The 15,570-nt window shown below is 38.8% G+C and overlaps 1 non-coding gene across 1 annotated transcript; it reads right to left on the bottom strand.

Moving 5' to 3' along the window:
• Positions 1–14,549: 14,549 nt before the first annotated feature.
• On the bottom strand, positions 14,550–14,657 carry LOC112713569 (small nucleolar RNA R71). The gene has a single exon (XR_003158539.1). It is a non-coding gene; the product is annotated as a small nucleolar RNA R71 (small nucleolar RNA).
• Positions 14,658–15,570: the final 913 nt, after the last annotated feature.

Here is a 15,570-nt window from a genome sequence, read left to right as displayed (position 1 = left end):
ATGTAGAATCCTCTATGTCACAGTATAGAGATTCCTTTAGGTGTCAGAGGAAAAGAAAAGTAGAAGACAGAAGTAGAAAATTCGAACTTATCAAAGAAGATGGAGTTCGAATTTTGCATTAAGGAATAGTGTTAGTCCATAAATAGAAGGATGTGAGAAGGAGGGAAGTAATTTTCGAAAATTAAGTAAAAGATTTTGAAAACGTTTTTGAAAAACACTAATTGATTTTCGAAAATGAAAGTGGAAAAGAAATCAAGTGATTTTTGAAAAAGATTTTGAAATTAGAAATCAAAAAGATTTGATTGAAAACTATTTGAAAAAGATGTGGTTAAGAAGATATGATCAGTTTTAAAAAGATGTGATTGAGGAGATATGATTTGAAAAACATTTTTTTTTAAAAAAAGATTTGATTTTGAAAATTAAAAACTTGGCTAACAAGAAAAGATATGATTCAAACATTAAACCTTTCTCAACAGAAAAGGCAACATACTTGAAATGTTAAATCAAATCATTAATTGATAGCAAGTATAAAGGAAAGAAATCAATTTTGAAAACATATGATTGAAAAGATATGATTCGAAAAAAGATTTGATTTTGAAAAACTTTGAAAACTTGAAAAAAAATTGCATTGAAAACAGAATCTTCCCTCTTGTGCCATCCTGGCGTTAAACGCCCAGAATGGTGCACATTCTGGTGTTTAACGCCCAAAACTATACCCTTTTGGGCGTTAAACGCCCAACCAGGTACCCTGGCTGGCGTTTAAACGCCAGTCTGTCCTTCTTCACTGGGCGTTTTGAACGCCCAGCTTTTTCTATGCAATTCCTCTGCTGTATGTTCTGAATCTTCAATTCTCTGTATTATTAACTTGAGAAGACACAAATTAAAAATATTTTTGGATTTTTAATAATAAGGAAAAATCAAAATGCAACTAAAATCAAATATCAATACATGCAAGACACCAAACTTAGCAGTTTGTATACTACTGACACTAACAAAATGAGAATGCATATGAGACACACGAAACACTCAAGTCAATAGAATTCAAAGATCAGAGTAAGAAATCATCAAGAATTATTTGAAGATCCTTAAGACACATGAATGAATGCATGCAATTGACACCAAACTTAACATGAGACACTAAACTCAAACAAGAAATATTTTTGGATTTTATGATTTTGTATCTGTTTTTTTTTGTGCTTTTTCGAAAATTAAGTGGAAAAAGATATCAAAGTTCTTAATGAGAATTCCAGGAATCAGTGCAATGCTAGTCTAAGACTCCGGTCCAGGAATTAGACATGGCTTCACAGCCAGCCAAGCTTTCAAAGAAAGCTTCGGTCCAAAACACTAGACATGGCCAAAGGCCAGCCAAGCCTTAGCAGATCACTGCTCCAACAGCAAGATTGATAGAAATCAACAAGCTCTTGTGATGATAAGTTGAAACCTTAGTCCAATGAAATTAGACATGGCTTCACAGCAAGCCAGATTTCAACAGATCATCATGAAACGCTAGAATTCATTCTTAAGAACTCTGAAGAAAAAAAATACCTAATCTAAGCAACAAGATGAACTGTCAGTTGTCCAAACTCAACAATCCCCGGCAACGGCGCCAAAAACTTGGTAGCGCGAAATTGTGATCAATACTTTTCACAAATCAAATAATCCCCAGTAATGAATCCAAAAAACTTGGTGTTCAATACCATGGCATAAACACAACTTCGCACAACTAACCAGCAAGTGTACTGTGTTGTCCAAGTAATAAACCTTACGCGAGTAAGGGTCGATCCCACAGAGATTGTTGGTATGAAGCAAGCTATGGTCACCTTGTAAATCTTAGTCAGGCAAACTCAAATGGGTATGGTGATAAACGCATAAAACATAAAGATAAAGATAGAGATACTTATGTAATTCATTGGTAGGAATTTCAGATAAGCGTATGAAGATGCCTTCCCTTCCGTCTCTTTGCTTTCCTACTGTCTTCATCCAATCCTTCTTCCTCCTTTCCATGGCAAGCTTAAGCAAGGGTTTCACCGTTGTCAGTGGCTACCTCCCATCCTCTCAGTGGAAATGTTCAACGCACCCTGTCACGGCACGGCTATCCATCTGTCGGTTCTCGATCAGGCCGGAATAGAATCCAGTGATTCTTTTGCGTCTGTCACTAACGCCCCGCCCTCAGGAGTTTGAAGCACGTCACAGTCATTCAATCATTGAATCCTACTCAGAATACCACAGACAAGGTTAGACCTTCCGGATTCTCTTGAATGCCACCATCAGTTCTAGCCTATACCACGAAGACTCTGATCTCACGGAATGGCTGGCTCGTTTGTCAGGCGAGCACTCGGTTGTCAGGCGATCAACCATGCATCGTGTATCAGGAATCCAAGAGATATTCACCCAATCGAAGGTAGAACGGAGGTGGTTGTCAGTCACACGTTCATAGGTGAGAATGATGATGAGTGTCACGGATCATCACATTCATCAAGTTGAAGAACAAGTGATATCTTAGAACAAGAACAAGCGGAATTGAATAGAAGAACAATAGTAATTGCATTAATACTCGAGGTACAGCAGAGCTCCACACCTTAATCTATGGTGTGTAGAAACTCCACCGTTGAAAATACATAAGAACAAGAGTGATCATTGGCTTCGGTCCCAGAGAGGGAACCAGAAGAACTAAGATGAAAATACAATAGTATAATGTCCTACTTATAGAAAACTAGTAGCCTAGGGTGTACAGAGATGAGTAAATGACATAAAAATCCACTTCCGGACCCACTTGGTGTGTGCTTGGGCTGAGCAATGAAGCATTTTCGTGTAGAGACTCTTCCTGGAGTTAAACGCCAGCTTTTATGCCAGTTTGGGCGTTTAACTCCTATTTTGGTGCCAGTTCCGGCATTTAACGCTGGGATTTCTGAGGGTGACTTTGTATGCCGGTTTGGGCCATCAAATCTTGGGCAAAGTATGGACTATCATATATTTCTGGAAAGCCCAGGATGTCTACTTTCCAACGCCGTTGAGAGCGCGCCAATTGGGCTTCTGTAGCTCCAGAAAATCCACTTCGAGTGCAGGGAGGTCAGAATCCAACAGCATCTGCAGTCCTTTTTAGTCTCTGAATCAGATTTTTGCTCAGGTCCCTCAATTTCAGCCAGAAAATACCTGAAATCACAGAAAAACACACAAACTCATAGTAAAACCCAGAAAAGTGAATTTTAACTAAAAACTAATAAAAATATACTAAAAACTAACTAGCTCATACTAAAAACATACTAAAAACAATGCCAAAAAGCGTACAAATTATCCGCTCATCACTCTGCTTCTTGAAAATAAGTTAGTTGTCCAGTATTTTTTCCAAGTACCTCTTCATGTTAGGATCTTTGGCTTGGTAATCCCTATTTATCTGAGAGATAATTACTTGGGAGTTGCTAAACACTGTAATTCTTAATGGCCCATGTTCTTTGGCAAGTCTCAAGCCTGCGAGCATGGCTTCATATTCAGTTTGGTTGTCAGAGGCTGAAAACTTGAAGTTTAGTGAAAGCTCTACCCGAGTTCCTTCTTCTTTCTCAAGAATGATTTCTACTCTACTGCCAGCTTTATTTGACGAACCAGTCACATATAGATTGCCAGGTTTTAGAGCCTCCTTGTAGTTCTCATGTGTATTCAACTAAGAAGTTGGCGAGGTACTGCAATTTGATGGATGTTCGAGCTTCGTACTTCAAATCGAACTCGGACAGTTCCACAGCCCATTGTAACATCTACCCTGCAATATTCGTTTTCTGGAGGATATGCTTTATGGGTTAGTTAGTTCAGATTTTAATGGTGTGGGCTTGAAAATAGGGTCATAGCCTTTTGGAAGCTAAAACAAGGGCATAGGCAAATTTTTCTATTTTTTGATAGTTCAATTCTGCCACTTATAATGCCTTGCTCGTGAAGCAGACAGATCGCTGCCCCTCCTTATCTTCTCGGATAAAGGCAGAGGCTATAGCCTTGTTTGCGACAGCTAGATATAGCACGAGCTCTTCTCCTTCTTCGGGTCGGGTAAAGATAGATGGTTGGCTCAAGAAGTTTTTGAAGTCTTGAAAAGCTAGTTCACATTCTTAAATCCATTAGAATTGATATCCTTTCTTGAGGATTGCAAACAAGGGTAGGGAATTCAAGGTTGATCTCGCCAAAAATATAGACAAGGCTGTCAGTCTGCTGTTTGGTTGCTGAACTTCGTTTTGATAGGTCACACTTTTCATCTCTAGGATTGTCCTGAATTTATTTGGGTTGGCTTCAATGTCTTTTTGGGCGAGCATAAATCCTAGGAACTTTCCGGCTTCTACTAGAAAGGTTCACTATGTGGGATTTAATTGCATCCCGTGCTGCATTATTGTGTTAAATACTTCTGTGAGGTCAAGCAACAGACTGGTTTCTTCCTCTATCTTGACAAGTATGTCATTCCTGTAAATCCCCATCAATTTCCTGAGCTGAGGTGAGAACACCTCGTTCATTAACTGTTGATAGGTAGCCCCAACATTTTTCAACCAAAAGAGCATTACCACGTAGCAATAATTTGCCCTAGGAGTGATGAAGGATGTTTTTTCTTGATCCAGTTTGTACATCAAGATCTGATTATATCCCGAGTATGCATCCATAAAAGAGAGGTATTTATAGCCCGAAGCTGATTCTACCAGAGCATCAATGCTAAGGAGAGGATAAGGATCCCTAGGACAGGCTTTATTGAGGTCGATATAGTCAATGCACATCCTACATTTCCCGTTCTATTTCTTCATGAGTACCACATTAATAAGCCATAACGGGTATTTTACCTCCCTTATGAACCCAGCTTCTAACAGTACCTGGACTTGCTCTTCTATGACTTCTGCTCTTTGCTTGAGCTTTTGTCGTTTCTACTGGATAGGTCATGAGCTGGGTAAACAGCAAGCTTGTGGCTCATGAGGTTGGGATGGATTCCAGGCATGTTAGAATCTTTCCAGGAAAAGAGATTGAAATTTTTTGTAGGAGCTTAATGAGCTCTTGCTTTAGATAATCTTTCAGGTTAGCCCTTACATTTGTTGTCTTTTCGATCTCATCCCCAATCTAGACCTCCTCGATATTTTCTTCAGGTTGGGGTCTCAGTTCCTCCCGAACTTGGCACTTTCGAGTTCTATGGTATTGACCTCTTTTCTTTTCACGCACCCTCAAAGGTTTAGGCTTTCATTGTAACATATTCTTGCTAGTTTCTGGTGTCCTTTTATAGTGGCTATTCCCTCAGGAGTAGAAAATTTCATGCAAAGGTGAGGAGTGGAGGCTACTGCAGTAAGTGTGTTTAACATTGTCCTACCTATTAAAGCATAGTAAGCTGATGCCATGTTGATCACTATGTAGTCTATGCTCAAGGTCTTCGCTTTAGTACCCTTACTAAAGGTGGTGTATAGAGATACGAAGCCTAGAGGTTGGATAAGTGTTTTTTCCAAACCAAAGAGAGCGATTGGGTATGTTTTCAACTCTTTTTTCTCTAAACCCATCTTGTCAAAGGCTGGTTTAAATAGGATATCAGTCGAACTTTCTTGATCTAATAAGGTTCTGTGGAGGTTTGCATTGGCAAGGATCATCGTGATCATAATAGGATTGTCCTGTCTGGGTACTTCCCTTTGGACATCTTCTTTTGTGAAGGTGATTGCAGGCAGATCGGGCATTTCAGCTTTCTCCTTGGCCTGGTAGACTTCTTTCAAGTGTCTCTTGTGGGAGGATTTTTTTATTCTTCCTCCTACAAATACTCTAGCAATAATGTGAATATGTCTTTTGGTGCACGAAACTGGCTCCGCACGTTTCACACAGATAGATCGGCAAGTATACCGGGTCGTCCAAGTAATACCTCAGGTGAGTGAGGGTCGATCCCACGAGGATTGTTGGTTTGAGCAAGCAATGGTTACCTTGTAGATATTAGTCAGGCAGATGGAAAATATAGTTGTCACGAGAAAATGCATAAAACAGATAAATAAATAAAACATTACTAGATAGGTGTGAAATCAATAGTATGAGAAAGGTTGAGGCTTCAGACATGCTTCTTCCTTCTGGATCAACTTTTCTCACCATCTACTCCAACTTTTGATTGATTCATTCCATGGAAGGCTGTATATGATTAACGCCAGGTCAGCGGTCATTAATCTCCTCTGCTTCAGATCAAACGTCGGGTCAGCGGTCATCCAATCTGAACGAGGGTAAAGCTCTAGCAGTCCATTCCCTCGGTGATCCTACTTAAAATGCCACAGACAAGGTTGGATCTTCTAGATTAGAGAATACTGCTCTTTGGTTCTAGCCTATACCACAAAGACCCTGATCACCCCGCACCTCGGTTGAACTAATGTCTCGAGAAGGCACTAATGAAGCCGTGGATTAGCCGTCTAAGAGATGTATAATCAAGCTTGTGGTTCAGTACTATCCCGTCAAGTACTCGCAAGAACCCATGTGAATAGGAATGACGGTCAAGTTACACTCCCAATCCATTAGGATGAAGAACAAAGATACATCTTAGAATAGAATCAAGCATAGAATGAAATAGAATAATGATATTATTAATCTATAAGAATCAGTAGAGCTCCTAACCTTAACCTTAAGAGGTTATTGACTCATACTATACAGAAAATAATAGTGAAAGGTTCGAATAGGCAAAGATCTCTAACAAAGGTGATCTTTGTTCTATATATACTAGTCTAGCAACTAAGAATTACAGTAAATAAGATAAACTAGTCTAATAGTGCAAAAATCCACTTTCCAAGCCCACTTGGTGAGTGTTTGGGCTGAGCTTGAGTGAAGACACGAGCTAGTGCTCCCTTTTAGGCATCCAATGCCAGCTTTAGACTCCAGAATGGGCGTTGGATGCCAGCTACTCCCCTTTGGGTGCTAGACGCCAAGAATGGGGCTAGTGGCTGGTGTTGAACGCTAGTTTTGGGCCTTCATTTCCAAAGCAAAGTATAAACTATTATATATTTCTGGAAAGCGCTGAATGTTAGCTTTCCATAGTCATTAAAATCGTACCATTTGAACTTTTGTAGCTCTAGAAAAGCTCCTTCGAGTGCATGGAGGTCAGATCCTGACAGCATCTACAGTCCTTTCTCTGTCTCTGGACAAGACTTTGCCAAAACTCCTCAATTTCAGCTAGAAAATATCTGAAATCATCATAAAACACACAGACTCAGTAGAATCCAAAAATATGAATTTTTCACTAAAACCTATGAAAATATAATAAAACTTAAACAAAACATAATAAAAACTATATGAAAATGATGCCAAAAAACGTATAAAATATCTGCTCATCAGAACACCAAACTTAAACTGTTGCTTGTCCCTAAGCAACCAAAAACAAGCAGGATTAAAAAGAAGAGAAGGATACAATAAATCTCAAAATTCTCAATGAAGCTCACTTTCAATTAGATGAGTGGGACTAGTAGTTTTTTGCTTTTGTATAGTTTTGACATCTCACTTTTCTTTGGAGCTCAGAATAATTGGCATCTTTAGGAACTCAGAATTCAGATGATACTATTGATTCTCCTAGTTTAGTTCTTTTTTATTCTTGAACACAGCTTCTTTTGAGTCTTGGCCGTGACCTTTAGTGCTTTGTTTTCCAGTATTACCACTGGATATATAAACGCCACAGACACTTAACTGGGTGTACCCCTTAGGATTGTGATTCAGCTTTGTTAGAATCCCTAGCCAGTGGTGTCCAGAGCTCTTAAGCACACTCTTTTGCTTTGGACCACGACTTTAACTACTCAGTCTCAAGCTTTTCACTTGACACCTACACACCACAAGCATATAGTTAGCGAAGCAGCTCATTTGAACTGTCTAGGCCAAGATTTTGTTTCTTTTAAGCCCTCATAACCATTGATGCTCAAAGCCTTGGATCCTTGATCTTGTCTTTTGGTTTAAAGAGCTATTGCCTTTTTCTTCTTTCTTTTTCTGCTTGCTTTTTTTCTTCTTTTTTTTTGCCATTTTCTTTCTCTTTTTCTTTCTTTTTGCTGCTTTTTCTTGCTTCAAGAATCAAGCTCTGGATTTTTCAGATCACCAATAATACTTCACTTTTATCATCATTCTTTCAAGAGCCAATATTCTTAATTCCAACATCAAATATGCACTGTTCACTCATGCATTCAGAAAATAAAAGCAATGCCACCAGATCAAATAATTGAACTATTCTTAATATATAATCCAAAATTTATGTATCATTACAACTTCTAAAAAAATCAAAATTTTATTCAAGTTCAATGAGATGATAAGAAGAACATTTTATAGCTAATTGGAAAATAAAAACTGAAATCCTAATAATGCTTATGCAATTCTGAAATCAAAAGATAAAAACTTAAATAAAGGCTTAAATGCTACTAGTGATCATGTAAATCTAAACATAAGAAACATGAATTAGAATAGGCACAGGAATAGGGAGGTAGAACTCAACCACCTTAATCATGGTTGATGTGAAGCTCTTCAGGGGATAATTTCTGATGCTTCAGTTCTTCTAGTTCACTCCCCTACTTCTCTTGTTCGTTGACTAGTTTGCAAAGCATGCTAGTTTGGTCTTTTTGCTCCTCTCTTAATTGATCCAAAGTGGTTTGTAATTGTGTGACAAATGCTTCCAGTTTGGTCCAATATTCAATTGGAGGGATCTCTTGTGCTTGCTCAGGCATCTTTCTTTTGGGTTGGTCATTTGGTAGTCTGGCGCTTTCCATCACTTGCTTGGAGATTGGGCTTTCTACTGGGATAAATGAGTCCCTGTTAATCAGGACTCCTGCCTCTTTGCACAAGCGAAAGATAAGGTTTGGATAGGCTAATCTGACCTGAGTTGACATCCTGTTTGCAACCTTGTATAGATCAAAGGGATCAGTTGGTGGACTTCCACCTCATTTTCCATCATGATGCAGTGAATCTTCACAACCCTTCTGATGGTAACTTCAAAGTGTGCTAGTAGGGAGTATGGAAGGACCAATAAAATCCAACCAACCCCTAGCAACTGGTTTGAGATCTATTCTTCTCAGTTGGTTTGGATTTCCTTTTGTGTTATTGATCCACTGAGTTCCAAGCAGACATAAGTCATCTAAAATCTTATCCAAATTTGGATTGGCTAACACCCTCCTATTAAAGGATTATGGATCATCCCTTTGTGGAGGTAACTTAAAGATCTCTCTCACCTTGTCAAGATGAAAATAGAGAGTCTTCCCTCAGACCATGGTGCGAAAAGTATGAAATCCTTGTCTATATTTCTTTTGCTTATCTATCATCCACAGATTTGCATCGAATTTATGGATCATTATTATTCTAACATTGATCTCAGGGTTGAATAGGATCTCCCAGCCTCTCTTTTGAATTTGCTCTTGAATCTCCGAGTACTCATCTTCTCTTAATTCGAATTTAGCCTCCGGGATCACTGTCCTCTTGCACATTATTTTGTAATAATTTTCTTCATGCTGCTTTGTGTAGAATCTGAGAGGTTTGAAAACAACTGTTTGGTTGTCTTCTTTCTTGCTTCTTGAAGTGATTTTTCCACTTTTAGAGCCATAGAAATCGAATAGAGTGAGAAGGCAAGGCTCTTTCCACACCAAACTTAAAGTTTGATCATCCTTGAGCAAAAGAGAAGAAAGAAGACGAAGAGGAGGAGAAGAATTCAAAAAGAGTGTGGATGAGGGAGTGTGTGGGGCGAATGTTTTATATAGGGAGGGAAGGGTGGGTTTTCGAAATTAATTAGATAAAAGATAAAGAAGATATTATTCACACTTTAGTAAAAAGATAGAAAAAGATAAGTTTTAAAATCATAGGATATGAAAAAGATAAAAAAAAAATAAGATAGACGGTATGAAAAAGATTTTAAAGTTAAATAAAAGATTTCAAAAAGAATTGCAAAAGATATGAAATTTTGAAAAAGTTTTGAAAAAGAATTAAAAAAATTTGAAAAGATTTTAAATTTGAAAGGAATTTGAAATTAAAAGATGGTGGTTGAAAGAATATTGTTTAGAAGATATGATTAAAAAGATAATATTTGGAAAAGATAAGTTTTGGAAAACTCAAAAACTTCCCTAACCCATGTTGGGCGCTGAACGCCTAGAATGCCTTGATTCTGGCGTTCAACGTCATCCTGGTACTCCCTCTGGACATTGAACGCCCAGCCAATGCCTCATGGCTGGCATTCAACACCAGCCTACTACTCTTCTCTGGGTGTTGAACGCCCAGTCAGTGCTCTCTGGCTGGCGTTCAATGCCATGTTTGCTGCACCTTGAGGGCGTTCAACGCCATACCAGTATCTCCTGGCTGGCGTTGAACGCCAGTCTTGTTGCCTCTTGGGGGCGTTCAACGCCCCTCTTTCCCTATTGTCTGGAATTCAACACCAGTAAGAGCTTTTTCCAGGGTGCTCTGTTTTTGGCTCTTACTGTCTCTGCTTCTGCTTTAACTACTTCACATGATCACAAACCTAAGGAAACAATTATGAAAATTAAACTGATATAATTAAAATATACTTAATAAAAATAGAAATAACTTTAATTATGGTTGGGTTGCCTCCCAAAAAGTGCTTCTTTAACGTCACTAGCTTGACGGTTGATGAGCGGATAATTTGTATGCTTTTTGGCATTGTTTTTAGTGTGTTTTTGGTATGATATAGTTAGTTTTTAGTATATTTTTATTAGTTTTTAGTTAAAATTCACTTTTCTGGACTTCACTATGAGTTTGTGTGTTTTTCTATGATTTCAGGTATTTTCTGGCTGAAATTGAGGGACCTGAGCAAAAATCTGATTCAGAGACTAAAAAGGACTGCAGATGCTGTTGGATTCTGACCTCCCTGCACTCTAAGTGGATTTTCTGGAGCTATAGAAGCCCAATTGGCGCGCTCTCAACGGCGTTGGAAAGTAGACATCCTGGGCTTTCCAGCAATATATGATAGTCCATACTTTGCCCAAGATTTGATGGCCCAAACCGGCGTTCAAAGTTACCCTCAGGAATTCTAGCGTTAAACGCCGGAACTGGCACCCAAATGGGAGTTAAACGCCCAAACTGGCACTAAAGCTGGCGTTTAACTCCAAGAAGAGTCTCTACACGAAAATTCTTCATTGCTCAGCCCAAGCACACACCAAGTGGGCCCGGAAGTGGATTTTTATGTCATTTACTCATTTCTGTAAACCTTAGGCTACTAGTTTTCTATAAGTAGGACCTTTTACTATTGTATTGAGACATCGAGGGGTAGCTATCTTCATTTGTATGCTATCTTAGATCATTGGGAGGCTGGCCATTCGGCCATGCCTAGACCTTATGCTTATGTATTTTCAACGGTGGAGTTTCTACACACCATAGATTAAGGTGTGGAGCTCTGCTGTACCTCGAGTATTAATGCAATTACTATTGTTCTTCCATTCAATTCCGCTTGTTCTTGTTCTAAGATATCACTTGTTCTTCAACTTGATGAATGTGATGATCCGTGACACTCATCATCATTCTCACCCATGAACAAGGTGACTGACAACCACTCTTGTTCTACAAGCGATCAAGGCTCTAGTGAATATCTCTTGGATTCCTGATTGCACGATGCATGGTTGATCGCCTGACAACCGAGTGCTCGTCTGACAAACGAGCCAACCATTCCGTGAGATCAGAGTCTTCGTGGTATAGGCGAGAACTGATGGCAGCATTCAAGAGAATCCGGAAGGTCTAACCTTGTCTGTGGTATTCTGATTAGAATTCAATGACTGAATGACTGTGACGTGCTTCAAACTCCTAGCGGGCGGGGCGTTAGTGACAGACGCAAAAGAATCGATGGATTCTATTCCGGCCTGACCGAGAACCGACAGCTGAATTCCGCTATGCTGTGACAGAGCATATGCAATCGCCTTCACTGAGAGGATGGGAGGTAGCCATTGACAACGGTGAAACCCTACACAAGCTTGCCATGGAAGGGAGTAAGAAGGATTGGATGAAGACAGTAGGAAAGCAGAGAGACGGAAGGGAAGGCATCTTCATGCGCTTATCTGAAGTTCCTACCAATGAATTACATAAGTATCTCTATCTTTACCTTTTTGTTATTTTCGTTCATCACCATTACCATTTGAGTTTGCCTGACTAAGATTTACAAGATGACCATAGCTTGCTTCAATACTAACAATCTCCGTGGGATCGACCCTTACTCGCGTAAGGTTTATTACTTGGACGACCCAGTGCACTTGCTGGTTAGTTGTGCGAAGTTGTGTAATGCCATGGTATTGAGCTACCAAGTTTTTAGGATTCATGACCGGGGATTATGAGAGTTGTGAAAAAGTATTGTTCACAATTTCGCGCACCAAGTTTTTGGCGCCGTTGCCGGGGATTGTTCAAGTTTTGAGCAAGCTTTTGGTAACATCAGTGCCAAGATCCGGCAACAACACCAAGTTTTTGGCGTTATTGCCAGGGATTGTTCTAGTTTGGACAACTGACGGTTCATCTTGTTGCTTAGATTAGGTATTTATTTTTTTCGAAATTCTTGAAGATGAATTCTAGAGTTTCATGATGATTTGTTGAAGTCTGGCTGGCTGAGAAGCCATGTCTAATCTCATTGGACCGATGTTTCAACTTATCATCACAAGAGCTTGTTGATTTCTTATCAATCTTGCTTTTGGAGCAGTGATCTGCTAAGGCTTGGCTGGCCTTTGGCCATGTCTAGTGTTTTGGACCGAAGCTTTCTTTGAAAGCTTGGCTGGCTGTGAAGCCATGTCTAGTTCCTGGACCGGAGTCTTAGACTAGCATTGCACTGATTCCTGGAATTCTCATTAAGAATTTTACCTTTTTCCACTTAATTTTCGAAAATCACAAAAAAATTACAAAATCATAAAATCCAAAAATATTTCTTGTTTGAGTCTAGTGTTTTATTTTAAGTTTGGTGTCAATTGCATGCATTCATTCATGTGTCTTAAGGATCTTCAAGTAATTCTTGATGATTTCTTACTTTGATCTTTGAATTCTCTTGACTTGAGTGTTTTGTGTGTCTCATATGCATTCTCATTAGTGTCAGTAGTATACAAACTGCTAAGTTTGGTGTCTTGCATGCATTGTTATTTGATTTTAGTTGCATTTTGGTTTTTCTTTATTATTAAAAATCCAAAAATATTTTTAATTTGTGTCTTTTCAAGTCAATAATAAAGAGAATTGAAGATTCAGAACATACAGCAGAGGAATTGCACAGAAAAAGCTGGGCGTTCAAAACGCCCAGTGAAGAAGGACAGACTGGTGTTTAAACGCCAGCCAGGGTACCTGGTTGGGCGTTTAACGCCCAAAAGGGTAGTATTTTGGGCGTTAAACGCCAGAATGTGCACCATTCTGGGCGTTTAACGCCAGGATGGCTAGAAGGGGAAGATTCTGTTTTTCAAATCAAATTTTTTTAGTTTTCAAAATCTTTTCAAAATCAAATCTTTTTCAAATCAATTTTCCAATCAAATCTTTTTCAAAATCAATTTCTTTCTATTTTTAAAGATACTTACTATCAATTAATGATTTGATTCAACATTTCAAGTATGTTACCTTTTCTATTGAGAAAGGTTTAATGTTTGAATCATATCTTTTCTTGTTAGGCAAGTCATTAACTTTTAAAATCAAATCTTTTTAAAATGTTTTTCAAATCATATCTTCTCAATCACATTATTTTTTTTAATCAATCATATCTTCCTAACCACATCTTTTTCAAAATAGTTTTCAATCAAATCTTTTTGACTTCGAATTTCAAAATCTTTTTCAAAAATCACTTGATTTCTTTTTCATTTTCATTTTCGAAAATTAAGTAATGTTTTTCAAAAATGTTTTCAAAATTTTTCACTTAATTTTCGAAAATTACTTCCCTTCTTCTCACATCCTTCTATTTATGGACTAACACTATTCCTTAATGCAAAATTCGAACTCCATCTTCTTTGATAAGTTCGAATTTTCTACTTCTGTCTTCTACTCTTCTTTTCCTCTGACACCTAAAGGAATCTCTATACTGTGACATAGAGGATTCCACATTTTCTTGTTCTCTTCTCTTTCTTATGAGCAGGAGCAAAGACAAAGGCATTCTTGTTGAGGCTGATCCTGAACCTGAAAGGACCTTGAAAAGAAAGCTCAGAGAAGCCAAAGCACAACTCTCTTTAGAGCACCTGACCGAATTCTTCAAAGAAGAAGAACTCATGGCAGCCGAAAACAACAACAATGCCAACAATGCAAGGAAGGTGCTGGGTGACTTTACTGCACCTACTCCCGATTTCTATGGGAGAAGCATCTCTATCCCTGCCATTGGAGCAAACAACTTTGAGCTTAAGCCTCAATTAGTTTCTCTAATGCAACAAAATTGCAAGTTCCATGGACTTCCATTGGAAGATCCTCATCAGTTTTTAGCTGAATTCTTGCAAATCTGTGACACTGTTAAGACTAATGGGGTTGACCCTGAGGTCTACAGACTTATGCTATTCCCTTTTGCTGTAAGAGACAGAGCTAGAACATGGTTGGACTCTCAACCTAAAGAAAGCCTGGACTCTTGGGAAAAGCTAGTCAATGCCTTCTTGGCAAAGTTCTTTCCACCTCAAAAATTGAGTAAGCTTAGAGTGGAAGTCCAAACCTTCAGATAGAAGGAAGGAGAATCCCTCTATGAAGCTTGGGAAAGATACAAACAATTAATCAGAAAGTGTCCTTCTGATATGCTTTCTGAATGGAGCATCATAGGTATTTTCTATGATGGTCTCTCTGAACTATCCAAGATGTCTTTGGATAGCTCTTCTGGAGGATCTCTTCATCTGAAGAAGACGCCTACTGAAGCTCAAGAACTGATTGAAATGGTTGCAAATAACCAATTCATGTATACTTCTGAAAGGAATCCTGTGAACAATGGGACTAGTCAGAAGAAAGGAGTTCTTGAGATTGACACTCTGAATGCCATATTGGCTCAGAACAAAATATTGACTCAACAAGTCAATATGATTTCTCAAAGTCTGTCTGGAATGCAAAATGCACCAAGCAGTACTAAGGAAGCTTCATCTGAGGAAGAAGCTTATGATCCTGAGAACCCTTCAATGGAAGAGGTGAATTACATGGGAGAACCCTATGGAAACACCTATAATCCTTCATGGAGAAATCATCCAAATTTCTCATGGAAGGATCAACAGAGACCTCAACAAGGTTTCAATAATAATAATGGTGGAAGAAACAGGTTTAGCAATAGCAAGCCTTTTCCATCATCTTCTCAGCAACAGACAGAGAGTTCTAAGCAGAATAACTCTGACTTAGCAACCATGGTCTCTGATCTAATCAAAACCACTCAAAGTTTCATGACTGAAAAGGTCCTCCATCAGAAATTTGGAAGGACAAGTGGGTCAGCTGAGCAAGAAAATTACTGAACTCCCTCCTAGTAATCTCCCAAGCAATACAGAAGAAAATCCAAAAGGAGAGTGCAAGGCCATCAACATGGCCGAATTCTGGGAGGAAGAAGAGGCAGTGAACGCCACTGAGGAAGACCTCACTGGACGTCCACTGGCCTCCAATGAGGAACCATGGGAATCTGAGGCTCAAAATGAGACCATAGAGATTCCATTGGACTTACTTCTGCCATTCATGAGCTCT

Source organism: Arachis hypogaea, chromosome 9 (assembly GCF_003086295.3).
Source record: "Arachis hypogaea cultivar Tifrunner chromosome 9, arahy.Tifrunner.gnm2.J5K5, whole genome shotgun sequence".
Taxonomy (NCBI): Eukaryota; Viridiplantae; Streptophyta; class Magnoliopsida; order Fabales; family Fabaceae; genus Arachis; species Arachis hypogaea.
This window is presented reverse-complemented; position numbering and strand designations above follow the sequence as displayed.